General features: G+C 42.7%; 1 long non-coding RNA gene across 1 annotated transcript; it reads right to left on the reverse strand.

The window, feature by feature from the left end:
* Positions 1–6,508: 6,508 nt before the first annotated feature.
* Positions 6,509–13,530, reverse strand: LOC121848126. The gene is made up of 3 exons (XR_006084857.1): positions 13,339–13,530; positions 9,812–9,875; positions 6,509–6,643 (listed from the first exon to the last, which is right to left on the reverse strand). It is a non-coding gene; the product is annotated as an uncharacterized LOC121848126 (long non-coding RNA).
* Between the last annotated feature and the right edge of the window lie 1,275 nt (positions 13,531–14,805).

Here is a 14,805-nt window from a genome sequence, read left to right on the forward strand (position 1 = left end):
GAGCATTTTTGGTTAGAGTACTATACTGTGCAGCGAATGATGCTTTCGTCACGATATCACCGCATAAAATAGAAAATAGTAATCACAACATCATTAGATTTAGAGTATTTATGGAAAGGGACAAGGAGCAATCAAAGGTGAAGATACTCAACTGGAAGAGGCTAATTACAGTGAGTTGAAAAGGGATGTAGCCAAGTGGGACTGTAAAGAAAGATTGATGGGTAAAATAGTAAATGAGCAATGGGAGGCATTCAAGGAAGAGATAGTTAGGGTGCAAAGCAAACACATTTCCATGAGGAGAAAAGAAGGGTGTCCAAAGCTAGAGCTCCCTGGATGACTAAGGAAATTGGGATTAAAATGAAACTGAAAAAGGAGGTTATGATAAATATCAGTTCAAAATACATTAGAGAATAAAGCAGAAGTGCAGTTGGTGTAGTGCATATGGATTTTCAGAAGGCATTTAATAAGGTACCACATGATAGACTTGTTAGCAAAATTGAAGCCCATGGCATAAAAGGAATAGTGGCAGCATGGATATGAAACTGGCTGGGAAAGCAGAAGGTAGTGGTGAATAGTTATTTTTCAGACTGGAGGGAAGTATACAGTGGTGTCCCCCAGGGGTCGGTATTTTTGATATATGCAAGTGACTTGAACTTGGGGATAGAGAGCAAAATTTTATGTTTGCAGATGACACAAAACATGGGAACGTGGTAAACAGTGAGGAGGATGGTAGCAAACTGCAGGAGATCAGAGACACTGGTGAAATGGGCAGACACAAGGCAGATGAAGTTTAACGCTGAGCAGTGTGAGGTGATGCATTTTGGGAGGAAGAACGAGGAGAGGCAATATTCAATAAATGGTACAGTTTTACAGGAGCAGAGAGACCTGGGGCTTCATATACACAGGTCTTTGAAGGTGTCAGGAAGGTTTTTCCACCACCTTTCAGGCAATGCATTCCAGACCATAAGAACATAAGAACTGTTAGACGATAAAAGTCCAAGATCCATCTAGTTTGCCTTCCATCTTCCTGGCGGTCGCAACCATAACAACTCTGTGTAAAACAATTTCTCCTTATCTCCCCTCTGGTTCTTTGCCAATTATCTTACAACTGAATGCCCTGGTTAGCAACCCACCTGCCAGTGGAAACCATTTCTCCCTATCTACTCTATCAAAACCTCTCATAATTTTGAACATCTCCATTACATCTTTCCTAAACCTTAACTAGATAGGAATAAGGGGCTGTCAGCATGGACTGTAAAGGGCAAATCGTGTTTGACCAAATTGATAGAGGTCTTCAAAATAGCAACCAAAGGGTAAAGCTGTGAATGTGTGTGTGGATTAGTAGAAGCTGTTTGATAAGGTGCCGCATGAGAGACTGTGGTTGACATTCAGGGCTCGTGGGATGGGGGATGGTGGCGGTTTGAATAGGGATGTGGATGTGTTGGGTTTGAAGGTGTGGACAGCAGTGGAATTAATCACTCTGTTGAAGCCTGAGGCAAAAGGTTTGTCGAGAAAAGACCATCTTATTCTGTTTAGAAATGTCAAAATCAGAATCTATGAAGAGAGGAACCAAACCTTGTACTTTATGTTTAAGAATTATTTTAATTACTAAGGCAGAAATACATATAACTTCACATTGATTCAATAAGCAGGTTACAGCAGGCAGGGTATGGTAGTCAATATTGTGCTGTTACTACAGAAACACATTCACTTCTTCTCTCTCAGCCAATTTAACTCTTCATGTTACAAGGCACAGCTCACTGACATATTAACATCTTATCTGTAGTGACACCAGCTACTCCATAACATCTGTCACACTTAGAGAGATTCTGCAACTCAGTTTGATGAAGTTTGATTGTCGTTCCACAGATCAGTCAGTCACTAGCTAACAAGCATAAGCATATTTACCTGCACTGAGACAATAATTTAAACACAAATTCATTTCTAATCACAACAGTTGAAGGCTATGAAGCACAGATTGGGGATAAAAGCATGTTTTTTGGTTGGAGGCAGGTAATTAATCCAATTCTTCCCTTGTTTGTACTTGTCTAAAGAAAAACTAAATATTTTTTTGCAGTTGATAAAACTCTCCACATGATCGTCCCTCAACCTCCATCATATCAGCCACTTTTCGTATCTGTTCAGCAATTTTTGACTTGGCTCCACTGAGAAAGTAAATGATGTTCTTTATTGCAAAGTAGACCTCATACACAACAAAGATTGCTATGAGACGCTGTAAAATAGCCCTCACTGGGTTTACCCTGCGGGTGGCCTCCATGTTGATAATGGGGCGAAAACTACCTAAGCTACTGGAGAACATCTCAGCTTTCCCAGTAAATGTGTCTCTTCCTGATTTCATGAACAATTGGATTCTAGTGTTTAGTTTATTGTAGCAATCCGCCATGGCTCTGCTCTCTGTTTTATATTGTTCTATTATTTCATTCACTCTTATCACTTTCTCTGCTTGTGTAGCAATGATATTGCCACGAGCTACAGAGATACGATTACCCCTGACTTCAAGCACCAGAACTCCCAGAAGGCTGAGGCTGAATGTGAACACCAACCTTTTCATAATTTCGTTCCCTAATTCTATGACAGTGACTATTCCGCATCAAACAGTATCATTCCGACAATACACAGTATGGAGCCCACAATGGTCAGAACTGTGTCTGATCTGTGATGGCTGTCGATGTGGTCCGCAGCCTCTCGCAGTGTTCTCAGGTGTCCTGCCACCTGTTGTCTCCACACAGAGAGCTGTGATTTAAAGCTCTGCACATCATCAGTCCTCTTTGCCAGCTCAGTGAGGAAGGCTTTCCTGTGAACACAAACACAACCAACTCTCAGCTACTGCCCACATTACACACAGCACCAGACACAGGGAGCCCAGTGGGGTCAGGGCAGCCTTTCCCACAGAGGAAAGTAGTTACAGATTTCTGAAGAGAAAGATCATGTGTTGTCCAGAGGGCTGAGGGCAGCTCTGTCTGTCTCTCTCTCTTTTATGTTTGCCAACAGCACAATATTGACTACCATACCCTGCCTGCTGTAACCTGCTTATTGAATCAATGTGAAGTTATATGTATTTCTACCTTAGTAATTAAAGGAACTCTTAAACATAAAGTACAAGATTTGGTTCCTCTCTTCACAGATTCTGAGTTTGACATTTCTAGCAGTTCAAAGGAAACGAGGGAAGTTAAAAAGAGTTGGTCACATGATTGTTTTATTATTCAATCTCAGTCTCCAGACTTTATTAATATGCTATAATATAATATTAATATGTTATTTTATTGTTATATTTATTGTCATAATAAATTAGTTGATAATTTATAAATAATATTTATAATATTTATAAATAAACAATCTGTAAATATGTGAATAAATACATTTATAAATTAAAGAATTAGAATTTATAAATATAACATTGCAAATTATTATAGTATAGTTTATATTATTTTATGTAATTTTATATAAGTGTCTGTCATTAAACAACATCTGCCGCCTCTCAGCCCAGTTCCCCAACCTAACCACGTTTCTGTCCACGAGTCCTGTTATCAGTGACCACTCAATCCGGGATCCGAGTTTAAACCCCAATTGTAGACCATTACCATGAAGTAACCAGCAGTGACCCCAACACTGAGCCCTGGGCACCTGCCAGTCACTGGCGACGTCTCATTGTGCTCCAGGAACCACTGCCCTTTATTTCCTTTCATTCAGGGAACTTCTTATCCAATTTACACGTCCCTCTATCCCGCTGACACTAACATGTGTGTGGAGCCAGGAACATCCCCACCCCCCCATCTCTGAACCTGGGTGGGGGGGGGGGGGGAGAGAAATTAAATAAAGAGCCATTCAGACAGAGTCAAATGAGAACGAGAACAATATCAGGCAGTTTCATCAGCGGTTGTCTCACACCTGTACGTACCAGATTTCGGTGTTGCTGACTGTGTCTGTTAAACAAGAAAGAAACAAGAGCCATTACCACTGGTTATTAACAGATATTGAATGACAAATGTCCTATCCTCCTTCTGGTGTGTGGTGTGTGTGGGGTGGTAAGCGAGGTCTCTTCAGAGCTGAACTGGCTCCAAGGTGATATGTTTGCTAACAGAATGTCAGTATGGAGCCCACCCTCTGTTACGGTCTCTAATGCAGGTCCTGAGCAGCCGGGTCCGCAATATTTCAGAGCACTGCTGATGACAGCTCAGCCCAGCTCATCGGCAGGACTTGGAGTGGCAGACTAGCCACAGTAAATCTTCCCAAACAGCTCCTGTTAACCCTGAATGCCTTAACGGATGAGATAGTGCCAGCTGGCAAACGATGGGAAAGCTTACCAGTGAGAAAAAAACAATGGCAAGCTCTGTGGGATTATCTGGATAGACTCCAGCAGTTACCGCAATGCACACTCTGGGGTCCATGTGAAGGGCACCTCTCAAACCTGCTACTAATACTCTCTCCAGAATTAGGTAGCAGGATGCATCCCCTGTCACGGTCATCTTATTTTTATTAATGCTTTAACTTTGTCTAATGATATTTCCTATGGATAGCCTGTGCACAGAGAGTTTGTGTTAAAATAAGGCGCTTTGCCTTTAAGCGGAAATCATGGTCCAGGGAACAGAATATAATCTTAAAGGGGTAATAATAATAATAATAATAATAATAATAATCCTTGCATTTGATATAGCGCTTTTTCACGTCGGGAGGACGTCCCAAAGCGCTTCACAGAACACACTGTAAAGTGAATTGACTGCATATTTGTGGGCGAACGCGGCAGCCAATTGCGCACAGCAATGTCCAACAAACAGTCATAGATTGGAAAATGACCAATCTATTATTGCTTTTGGTTTTGGAGGGATTATTATCACACACAATGTCTGTGATCTGGGTGAGTGTTGCAACAGAAAGCATAGGAAATCATCATGTGGGTCATGGAGCAGGAACCAAGTGATACAACGGCAGGGGAGGAGATTGTAAATGACGGGAAAAGGTATCGAGAGATACATTGAAAGGGGGAGGAGTTAGAAAAATATAAAATGAGGAGCTCATTAAACTCAGAGTCACTCTTCACCTTTAGTGTCATCAAGAAGGCACGTGCCTGACCTGAGAGCCTTGTCTCTAGATCAAGATTGTTTTTTCTTTATTCACTAACTTTAAGCTTCTCGAGTCATAATTATTGTGTCAGAGTTTTTCTGTTTCTTAACGTGTGACTTTTTATCTTATATTGGTCAGTGTAATGAGGTATAGGGTTGTTAGGATCAATAAGCACCATTGTGTTTTCTAAAAAGCGCATGTCGAGTCTGTTAAATTCAATTATCTAGAAACAGGTTACTGCAGAAGCCACTGTATGTTAGATGAGAAGGGCACTATGAATTATAATTGGGATTACCTGTCATTAATTCTCACACAGTGAAGGGAACTTGCACGTCACCGAGAGAATCTACACAGAGGCCACCTGGGACATTGTGCGCTTAACATACATGGGTTTACATTTGGGGGTGAGAACCGTCACACCCTCCAGGGAAAGAGAGCGCATTCCATTCCAGATACAGAAATATCCACAAATGTGGAACACTCAGTCTGGTTTGGAGACTTTTAAGCACCCGATGGGTTTCCACGTGTATCAGCCACTCAGTTGCTCAAACAAATTGTATATGTATTTATTTATACAGAATCATTTTCTACCATATATGGAGATGTAGAATTATAGGCTCGGCTGGCAAATGAGCAATGGTACAGCTGGAGTGAGCAGGCGGGAGGTGGAGACAGTGAGGGCCAGAGGTGAGGAGGTGCAATCCCTTCTCTTTGACACACACTGTGCCAGCCTTGATCTCTCCCCCTCACACACATCACAAGATTATTATTTGTTTTGGTCAGACACAGACAGTTCTGATATCTTCCTGGACCCACCCTGAATATTATATCACTGGAACCTGCCTCAGCTGCTGCACCTGAGTCCTGTGTGCAGTACATTGATGCAGTACCTGACGGGAAAGGCACTGTACAAATGTAGTTTGTTGTTGTTGTTACTGTACCTTCCAGATGTTTATAAACCTCTTCATACGCCGTCACTTCATCCTCCAGCACTTTAGACACATCCTCAATGTGTTTAGCAATATCTGCCCTGGCTCCACAGTTGAGATTATGACCATCGTTTGCTCTGGGGATCAGAGATGACATGAAAGGCAGCCTTGTCTGAGCTGCTGACCCGGCTTTTGGATGTCACTGTTTCCTGTTTGGTTATTGTTTTCATCCACAGCAACAAATCCAGCCAAGGGTTCAGTGAGACTCTCAGCTCCACCAGGAAATGCAGTTTCTGATTTCTCACAATGCTTCAAGAACTGAACTGCTCGTAAGAGTTTTGTGTAACACTCTGCCATTTTTCTACTGTCCTTTGTATATTGCTCCATGATATCATTAATGTCTCTGTCTTTGGGTAACAATGTCCATGTCACAAGCTGCAGTGTTGGCAGCCCCACCAGCCACACTCTGGCCAACTCCCACACTCGTGACATTGTGAATCGAGTAAATGTCGTCTGCGATCTTTTGTAGGTCTCTGATGTAGCTGATCATCCACACTCTCCAGCCAGGGAACAAGGTGACAAAATCTCTTACATCCTCCTTCCTCTGTTCAACCTCAGCTTTGAGTGCTTTCCTGTTAATATGAGAAACTCCAATTAGAAACCCAGCTCAGAGGAAGGACACTTGATCATCATGTCTGTGCTTCTCACTGAGAGTTATCAACTCTATCCCATTAACCTGCCATTTCCCCATCCCCTCCTCTGCCTTAATTCTTTGATAGGGAAAATGCGCTGGTAACTGGCAAATAAGGTTTAATTCAAGATTCGAGTTGTAATTTCAGGACAGACACCAGGAAGTTTTTTCTTTGCACAGGATAATTAACGACTGGAATAGAAAAGGCGTTTGAGGCCAGGACATTGGGATTAACTTAATCCACGACTGTTTTCAGGAGACTGCTGTGTGCAATTGGCTGCCGCGTTTCACCCACAAAATACAGTTACTATATTTACAGTATATCTTGTAAAGCGCTTTGAGACATCTCAAAGATATAAGACGCTATATCAAATGCAAGGTTTAATATTATTATTAATGTGCAGAGCTGGACCAACTCGCTGCTTGCACTGGCTGTTTTCCATCCTAATCAAGGCTGTTACGATCATCTCAGCATCATTCATCATTCATTCATCGGCTCAGCATGGTGCGGTGTGATCAGTCTGTCAGCCCGGCCTTGTTATCATTCAGTCTCTGCACTGTTTTATTTAAGCTTTATTAAAGCCAAGGAGGGGCAGGGAGGGGAATAGAGAGAGAAATGAGATAAAGAACCAATCAGACAGAGCATGTGAGAATGATTGATTCATTCACAATATCAGGCAGTGTATTCAGCAGCTGCCTCACATCTGTACGTACCTGTCTTCAGTGTCACTGGACTGTGTCTGTTGAACAAGGGAGAAACAGGAGCCATTATCACTGGTTATTATCTGGTACCGACAGTGAACAGACACAATCCTGACTGATACAGTGACCACACAGGAGGGAACATCTCCTGTGCAGGAGCTGGAATAGGCCATTCGGCCCTTCGAGCCTGCCCCGCCATTCAATCATGGCTGATCTTCTAATCTAACTTCAGCTAATAACCTGACCCCGCCTTATCCCCATATCCCTTAATCCCTTTTGCAATAAGAAACATATCTATCTCAGTCTTGAATATGTTCAAGGACTGAGCATCAACAGCCCTTTGGGGTAGCGAGTTCCATACATTCACCGCCCTTTGAGTGAAGAAGCTCTTCCTCAACTCAGTGCGAAAGGGCTGGCCTCTGATTTTAAGGTTGTGACCCCTGGTTTTAGTTTCTCCAACCAGGGGAAACAATCTCCCACTATCTACGCTATCATGCCCTTTGATGATCTTATAGGTTTCTGGCTCCACTGCTGTCAAGGTTTGGCTTCTTTTCTGGCAAATGCAGAGGGTCACGCAGGAGCCGCGAGTGGGGAAAACTCAACATAACAGAGACTCAGAGACACAGCAATAATAATAATAATAATAATTGTAATAATCTTTGCATTTGATACAGAGCCTTATCACTTTGTTGAAAGTTTTCAAAGCGCTTCACAGAACATACCGTAATGTAAATCGACTGTATATTTAGTGAAATACCAGCAACACAGGGACAATGACTGGAACAAACACAGGTACCATTCCACCTGTCCCATCCCCACACACCACATTCCCCCACACTCACAGAAACCAATCCCCCAAATACAGTCACTGTCACCCACACACCAGACACTGCCACCAACACATACACACACCGTTCCCCTTTCAACACACACAGAAACTGTCCCCAACCCACACACACACACCACCCTTCACATACACAGACACCACTCCCAACATAGAGATTGTCTCCAACACACTCGCACCCATGCACACTGTCCCCAACACAGACACTGTCCCGAACACACACAGATAATATCCCCTACATGCGCAGATACCTTCCACAACATAGACAACACCCCCCACACACACAGACTCCGTCCCCCACACACATAGATACCATGCCCAACAAACACACAGACATCGCTCCCAACACCCAGACACCGTTCCTCCCACCATAAACACAGACACCATTACAAACATATGCATAGACACCATCCCCCAACCCACCCCACACATTCACAAACAGACACTATCACCCACACGCAGAGATCAGTGATATTACGGAACTCGCTATCTGAAGTGGTGGGTGAATCATATGATTGCATTTATGGTCATTTAAGAGAAAGCCAGACTTTCACATGAGGGAGAGGAGATTAGAGGGTGTGAAAGGGAGTAAGGAGCGGGTGAAGACTTGTGTGCAGTATAAACACCAGTGCAGACTGGTTGGGCTGAGTGGCCTGTTTCTGTGTTGTACAGTCTGTGTAAATCTACAAAAGTAAAGCAATAAAGCTGAGTTTGTACAAATCATTGGTGAGGCCACAGCTGGAGACTCTGTTCAGTTTGGGACTCTCACGTCAGGAAGGCTGTTCTCTCCTTGGAAGGGATGTGCAGGAGGTTTACGAGAATCAATCCCGGGGATGAGAGGCTTCGGTTACGAGGAGAGATTGGGGATGTTGCTTTCATTGGACCTGAGAAGGTTGAGAGCTGATAGAGGTGGGCACAATGGTGAGGGTTTAAATAGGGTAAATAGGGAGAAGCTATTCCTACTGGCTGGCAGTCAGGGACCAGGGGCCTTGGTTGTAAGACAGTCACAAGAAGAACAAAAGAAGAGCTTTGATGAAATTGTTTCACCCAAAGAGTTATTGTGGTGTAGAAAGTGCACCTAACTAAGGTGGGAGAAGCAGAGTCCATTGTGGTGTTCCACAGGATATTAGACAGGGATATTATGAGAGAGAGAGAGAGAGACTTGAGACTTGGGGATAAGGCAGGGCAGTGGGATTGAATGATCAGCTTGCTCTGAGAGCCAGTGTATGGCCTCCTTCTGTACTATAAATTCTATGATTCACTGATTCACAAACACGCTGACTGTGCATAAATGTAAGTAGTTATTATTCTAACTGGGGAGGAGGAACCAAAGGGAGAGTTGGAGGGTGTTGATGAAAGTCACAATCAAAGAGATAGGATTTTAAGTGAGTGTGAAAGTGGAGAGAGAGGCTCAAGGTGATGGGGTTTCAGACAGTGGGGTTGTGTTTGACGGCTCAGGGCTGATTCAGAGGAATGGCAGGAGGTTGTTATCTTACTCGGTGCAGTGGGCACAGGATTAAAATAAAAAGTTAATATTGTCATCATTTCCAATAGATTAATTACCTGGTTTGAGAATCCCTGCCATTGTGTGAACTCTTCCCTGTCGTCAATGATGCTTTTGTACAACCTTTGGAAATGAAGAAAACCAATGTGAATCCAATCTCTCCCCATCGTCAGTGACAAAAACCACAGTCAATCTGATCATTCTGTCAATCACATCCTATATTTAAGTTTGAATTTAATGATTAAAACAATTTATCAGTAATCAATGGGAAGGGATATGAGTTGTAGACAAGGAGATGGTGGCAATGCTCTCACACATTTCATGCTGAGCTGTGTTTCCTACCAGGAAGTTTGCAGGGAATTCCATACTTAAAAGGATCCGAAACCAAACAAAGAAATTCCCAAGATGATTATTGGAATGCAATGTATACTCTAGAGAGACACATTCTCTTACCTAATTCCAGAAAGTATTTTCACTGTAGCTGAGGAGGTCGTGAAGGGTTGATAGAGGTTGACACAATATTGAGGGTCTCAATAGAGACAATAGGAAAAAAAAGTCGCAGGAAGTTCCTGGTATCTGCCATCCACCCAATGAGGGCTCAAACCCTCACTTGTTGAATGTCACCGACCAACTAGCGACTATACTCTGGAGTGCGGGAGATGACCAAGGTCTCCTTTGAGCTGAACGGGCTCCAAGGTGACTTGTTTGGCATCAGATTGTTAGAATCAAGCCCACCCTTTGTGACAGTTTCTAATCTAGTTCCTGAGGCAGGTGGGTCTGCAATACTCCAGGTCACTGCTGATGACAGCCCAGCGTGGCTGGCAAATCGGCAGGGCTTGGAAAGGCAGAACAGTCACTGGGGACAGGGAGTCATCCCACTCAGCTCCCATTAAAGCACTCGCGGATTATGTAGACCAAGCTGGATAAGCAATGGGAAGTTTTGCCAGACAGTGATCCCAATGGCAAGCTATGTGGTCTTAACTGGTTAGACTCCAACAGTTATCCCACAGCACATTTTGGTGTCCTCAAGGTTTGGCTTTTGCCAATTTGTGCCTATTAATTTCTGGAGTTAGGTAAACCGAATGCATCTCTCCAGGGAGAGAGTGCATATTCCATTCCAATAATCATCTTGGGAATTTCCATGTTTGCTTTGAATACTCTTAAGCACGGTGATGTGTTTACACATTGTTTTGGGTCAGCCGGGTGTTTTTGGTCTTTTGTTTATAATGCAATTCAACTCTCTCCCTGGAGTGTTCACTCATATTGAGCCACGACAGTGTTCACTGCAATAATCAGAAAGGCTATTTTGGTTATGAAAATGTTACCCACTGAGCAGGAATAGAGGACTGGCAGTGCCCAGTGCTTCTCAGCCTGGTTTGGCTGTTTCTAGTTTTGAGACTTTGAGTGGGATGTAATTTCAGAACATTAAAATGTTGTTTCTTATACAAGGAATGGAATGTGGTTAGGAATCCATCAATGGTGATCAATATTCAACATGTCTCCTCATCAGTGACCCACACAAGGTTACATCAACTTTCTTTGACTTGTCCAGGAATCAGATTCCAGGAATTATCTCAGTTCCTGCTCACCCTCACATTTATCACCGTTATTTATTTCCCCACCTTTGTCCTGTTCCACCAACCTTACAATTGAATTACAGTCATATTCCTCAATGCTACTGTGTGCAATAATCCTTTCACTAACATCTACTATACTTGAGCACTGAAGGTTAATAATTGACCACCAGTTTAGATAAGTCCAGCAGGTAAATGTTAATCAGTGTTTGCTGGTGACTTCTGGGCCATAAATCTCAATGAAATCAAAATGTTTTCATAATAATCAATGAAAGCTCAGGAGGGGATTGAACCACCAGGGGACAGAAGTGGTAAACAGGTGAAGGATAATCATAGAATCATAGAATCGTACAGCACAAAAAGAGGCCATTTGGCCCATCGAGTCTGTGCCGGCTCTTTGAAAAGAGCAATGTAATGTCAATCCCACTCCCCAGCCCTTTCCCCATAATTCTGCAAACCCGTCCTCCTCAAATACCCGTCCATCGCTTTTTTAAAAGTTGTTATCGAATCGGCCTCGACTGCCCTTTCAGGCAATGCATTACAGATTCGAACAACTCAGAAAAGCAGCCGTTCACCACAACTCTCTGCTTTCTGTCTCCCAGCCAGTTCTGGATCCATGCTGCCACTGTCCCTTTTATACCATTATGGAAAATCAGCATGGATTTGTGAAATGCAGATCATGTTTGACCAATTTACTACAATACTTTTTTGAAGTAATAACTGCAAATATAGAGAAAGGCAATGCTATGGATGTTGTATATTAGGGTTTCCATCTGCAGTCTCACAATCCTCTATTCCTCCCAGCTTGGTATCACCCGCAAACTTTGATACCATCCCCTCTATATCTAAATCAAAGTCATTAATATATAGGGAACAAAGGAGATCTAGTACAGATCCCTGTGGCATGCAATTAATTACCGGCTGCCAAACGGGAAACATCCTTTTATCCTCCCTCTCTGCTTCCTGTCCTTTAACTACATTTCTGTCCCAAAGCACCACAGTTCCCTCTATACGCTCTGAGTTTCTCCACCAATATCTTGTGTAGCACCTTATCAAATGCCCTCAAAACATAGAGTCAATGCACTATAATTAAAACAGCTTTAACCAGACGGCTTTGCACTCCTCTCTATGTCTGTTGCCCTTACAGCCAGAATGATTTCACTCCCCGCTGTCTGGCCGACAATCCCCCGGATAAACCTGGTTGTTCAGCTCATGGCTGTCTGTGGGACATTGCTGTGTAGCTATCATGTTTGTCTACATATAGTCACTACACGTTACAGAAAACCTCTGGGAAGTGCTTTGAGATGTTTTGACATGATGAGGCGCTGTATCAAAACAGAAATCATTTTTCTAAAACCCTGCAATCCAAGTCAAAAAACTCAATAATCTACCCCATGCTGCAGGAATGAAACATGCTAATGTGTGGATAACTGCACAATGAAGACACAACAGTGCAATAGTCAAGCCTCACATTCACTGGAATATCAGCAATACCACTTTCACTCATTCTCTGAGAGAGACAAAACCCTCACTCACTCTCTGTGATAGAGAGAGAGAAATCCTCACAAACTCACTGTAATAGAGAGAGAATGCCTCACTCACTCTCTGTGATGGAGAAATGTTCACTCACTCTCTGTGATGGAGAAACCTTCAATCATTCTCTGTGAGAGAGAGAAACCCTCCTCACTTGTGATAGAGAGAAAAACCCTCACTCTCTGTGAAAGAGAGAAACAGGACTTAAACATGTCAATGCTTTAATGTGTGAATAACCACGCAATGAAGACATAACAGTGCAAAAGTCAGATACAATGACCAGGATAGTGGCTGAGACAGCAAAGTAAACCAGAGTCACAAGCCAATGTCTGCAACTGAACCCAAAGGTGTGTGACAGGTTGTGGATGGGAACAGTTAGGCTGAGTTCATGGAAACAGGTTCAGACAAAAGCTCTTCAGACAATCTGATCTATTCCCAGATTCCCTGCCACATGGCCAGTCTGAAACTTTCAATCTCACCTCAAATCTTCTTCCTTAGGTTATTGTAACTTTGTCTTCACTTTGCTGGTATGAAGCAGCTATGTTAAATGTTCTGGTTAAGCACCAAGTATTATATATGGATTGATGGTCACTGGCTGGGGCACTGGATGACTGACTGGCAGGTTTTTCAATGGGATGATTCTAAGTTACTATAAGTTCAAGAAATCAGTGTTCAGCAGATATATAACTCAACACTCCTTTATTGTCACTGTAACCAACAAGGGTTGGCTGCAGCAATGAACACGTGACTCCATAAAGATTTATAACTTAAGCAAAGCTGGTAATGAAATATGATGATAAGTCACTGACTAGTAACTAGTAAGAGCAACGAAAGACACTGACTAGTAACTTATACTAGATCCAGGAAATGCTGAGAGTGAAAGATAATATGGACAGAACCACCCAGTAATGGGTAGAGTGCCAATCTCTCTAACCTCCCCTCGTAGCTAGACCTCATAACTCTGGTACCAGCCTGGTCTTCATGATTCTCTCTGAGCCACACACTCCGTCAGTGTACCAATTGTAGTGTCTATCCATGAGAACCGTGATCCTAGTGAGACCGAGAACTACATAGGGATCTCATTGATTTCAGTGGCTCTTAAAATGGTTCTTTGGGTAATCACTGCACATGTATCGCAAGCTTTGGAGCTCATGTTTGATCAGGAAGGAAGACTGGCTTCTGTTCTTGTGAGGATTGTGTGGAACAGTTTGTAGTTTTGTATAAGATGACAGAACTCCATAAGGTTAAGGAAAACCCACCCTTATTGCATTCATTAACTTCTTTTCGACCTAATGCCTCATGAAACCGTCATGATTAAACATGGAAATAATGGCGAAATCCGTTTCAAAGCGCTTCACAGAATATACTACAAGTGAATTGACGTATATTTTGTGGGCAAAACGCAGCAGCCAATTGCACACTGCAGTGTCCTACACACAGTCGTGGATTGAGTGACAAAATTATTATTGTTTTGTTTCTTGAGGGATTATTGTCAGGCATATCAAGTAAGGCAACTTGCCCAAGGTTTCACCCTAGTGGGAAATGAACCCATGTCTCTCTAACCACTGAGCTACAGGACTCCACAGTTGAAGAATACCCTTCAAACCCATCTGATCTCATCCCTCCAGGAAAACCACCCCATTGTTATCACAGCACAGAGCTGCTTTTTAAATTAATCCAGTGGCCTGGCCTCAGTCAGCCATCCTGTCAACTTGTTCCAGTCGTTAATTACCTTCTGGGTAAAGAAAAACTTCCTGGTGTTTGTACTGAAATTCTCCTTTACATCTCTAAACCTGTGTCATCTTGTTGTACTGTCATATACATCTTAAAATATCGATCTGGGTTTACAATTTCAATCCTCCATGAGATTCCCTCTGAGTTGTCTTCTTTTAAAGTTGAAGAACCCTAGCTTGTTGAATTGTTGCTCATAGCCTGGGCCAATAGAA

The sequence above is a fragment of the Callorhinchus milii genome, unplaced genomic scaffold (genome assembly GCF_018977255.1).
Source record: "Callorhinchus milii isolate IMCB2004 unplaced genomic scaffold, IMCB_Cmil_1.0 Scaffold1, whole genome shotgun sequence".
Lineage (NCBI taxonomy): Eukaryota > Metazoa > Chordata > Chondrichthyes > Chimaeriformes > Callorhinchidae > Callorhinchus > Callorhinchus milii.